Raw genomic sequence first — 2,762 nt, forward strand, 5'->3', positions numbered from 1 at the left:
GTTTTCTGTAAAATGCATAAAATTAGCAGTTTGCATAATTAATTAGGCTATAACAACAAAAATTTGCATATTAGGAAAAAACTAATTACACCATCTTGTCCCTTACTTAAATATCTACAAACATGCAAATTTTCGCGTTCATCGGACTTTCGATGGCCGAGATCATAGGGGGGGGGGCCTCCCAGGCCCCCCCCCCCCCCAGTCACGTGGTGCTAAAAATAGCCCAGTACAGTAAGGGTTAAGAGCCCTGGCCTGGAGGAGAAAAAAATTGGGCTTCATTCTGAAATACATATATGTTTCACTATAAATTAAGTTGTATTATTGTTTCTTGTATTTTAAGCTGTGCAGTGTTTAAAGAGGCTGCATACATGTACCAATTCAGAAATGTCTTTCACAAAAATCTATTAAATGTGCATATAACAAAAATTGTATCATGAATATCTTTTCTTCCTTGGACTCGTGAGTTTATTTTACTACACAGAAATAATGGGTCAACTTTACTGAGTGGTTTGAAGTCTTGACTGAGGATTCAAGGTCCAGGGGCTGCTTTCTCAAAACTGTCAAAAAAGTCCAAGTTTATTGAAATCCAATAGAGTACCGGAGTGTGAAGTCATACTGGCCAAGTTGTAAAGGTCGCTGGTTCCAAAATATTATGTGCTAAACAACAGCATTGTGATCCCACCAGCGCCAAACACCGAATTATCCCTGTTGCCTGAATGATTTTGAGGTGAACCTCATGCGCAGGCTCTGTAGTTTGGAAGCAGTAACCTGGATGATGAGGGAATGTGACTTTAGCACTAAGGTTCTCTATCAAAAAAACATGCTAGTTGTATTAAAATGCATTTCTATGGGATATCCAAGAACTTATAATGTAGCTTTACAGCAGTTTTGAGAAAATGAGTTATTAAGTTTCCAAATGCTTTTGACAAGACAACATATAAGCTCACGCATGCCAGCTATTCTCCACTCCTGACGACAGATAGTCAACCTGTTCGAAACGTCGAGCCACTCCCGCCACTCGTCCTCTCCAAGCGCTATAGTTCTCCTTAGAAACTATAAGCTAAGAAAGATAACCAACAGTCCTTTTCAGGACTACAAACCCTCAAGAAAGATTACCGAGAGTCCTTTTCAGGACTCCTCAATCCTCCCTCTCTCTCACATGGTGCACCCGCAAGCCTACTGTATAACATATATCTGAAGTTGCTATTTGTTTCTTCCAACATTGCAGGAGATTAATATTATTCAAATTAAGTTAAATATCAATCGCAAATAACTTGTGATCAATCGCAACTCTTTAAGACAGGCCTGTTCTCAAAGTGACATCAATCGATAAATTAATGTAGAGCTGTAAATGTAAAGAGCAGAGGAAGAAGTTATTTGAAAGAAATGAAACAAAGCAAATTAAAGCGTCTTGAATTTCTATCATTCTTGGTTGGCATTTGCATAATATTGAAATATTCATACCGGTAATTATTTTAAAAAAAACAGTACCGGTAGGCAATACTCCCAGCAGCGCTGAAACTTACTTGAAGATGGATATATATGTGGGGGCGATTAGCGTAATTAATGTATGTGTAAGAGAAAGACAAATATTTAAAAATGACACAAAGCAAAAGTATCTTGAATCTCATAATTATATTTCCATAATTCTGTGTTGGCATTTGCATAAAACATCAACTTATTACAAAACTGTGTCATGATTAGAAAAGTATCAAAAGACATATATATATATATATATATATAAACTCTATGAGATGTTCAATTCGGAGGGCTGTTCAAATCAATTTGCACTGTTAATTCAATACTGATCTATAGTGGAAGCAAAAAAACAAAAATAGTCGGTTGAGAGCCAGAAGGGCGTTAACTTTGTGCTAACTGATATGAATTAGTGCCCTTCTGGTTCTGGGCAGATATTCATTCAATAAAATTAAGTACATACATTTAATACTCATATTAAGATTGACATTGAATGTCCTACATGACAAGTTGCATCACAAATTTATGTAGACGAGTTGGCGTTACGATTCACAGGCAGACGGAGTACAGTGTACGTGCAAAGCTAGTAACGTTTCCCCAATCACCATAAGAGTGAGGTAATAGGAGAACTTGTAGGGAAGGAAACAAATATTATCCCAAGATCATGAAAAAAGTTTCTTCTTATCCTAAGTACTTCACTTAAAGGCAGTCTGTACTAGTTTGGCTTGTAGGGATTAGACCACCCAGGGAGGTCACTAACAAGTGGTTATCTCATCAACCCGACTCTCAATTATCATAAGAAAAAGAGGATCATGGGGACCAGTCACAGATTAGGCATTGTTTTCTATATAGAGGGAGCAAATAGCTACAATTAGGACAGTGGGGCTTAAATCCTTCCAAAATCAGGGCTGAGTTTCTAACTACAGTGTGTACAAAGAATGTCATGCTTACCCTAAACGTATATGTACATGTCTCTATGTTAATAATACTCACAGATACAAGTACATTAAAAGCATTCCTTGTGATAATGTGCATATTGAAAAGCTGTCCAATTAGCTGTAACTCATACAAATGTAACATCACCTGGTATTTGCTGATGTTCACGATTTTCCAACAAAGGAAATAAATACTGAAACATTGTGTCACTAATTGGAATGTTTACAAGGAAGAAACATAAACATGTAATTAATACAATTGGGATAAAATTCATTTTCAATTGCAGTTTGAGTTTTCTACTCGTTGTGATGACTACGCCTATTGATGACTTACAATGAACTACATTGAAG

This window comes from Strongylocentrotus purpuratus, unplaced genomic scaffold, assembly GCF_000002235.5.
Source record: "Strongylocentrotus purpuratus isolate Spur 01 unplaced genomic scaffold, Spur_5.0 spur5_scaffold_10, whole genome shotgun sequence".
Classification (NCBI taxonomy): Eukaryota; Metazoa; Echinodermata; class Echinoidea; order Camarodonta; family Strongylocentrotidae; genus Strongylocentrotus; species Strongylocentrotus purpuratus.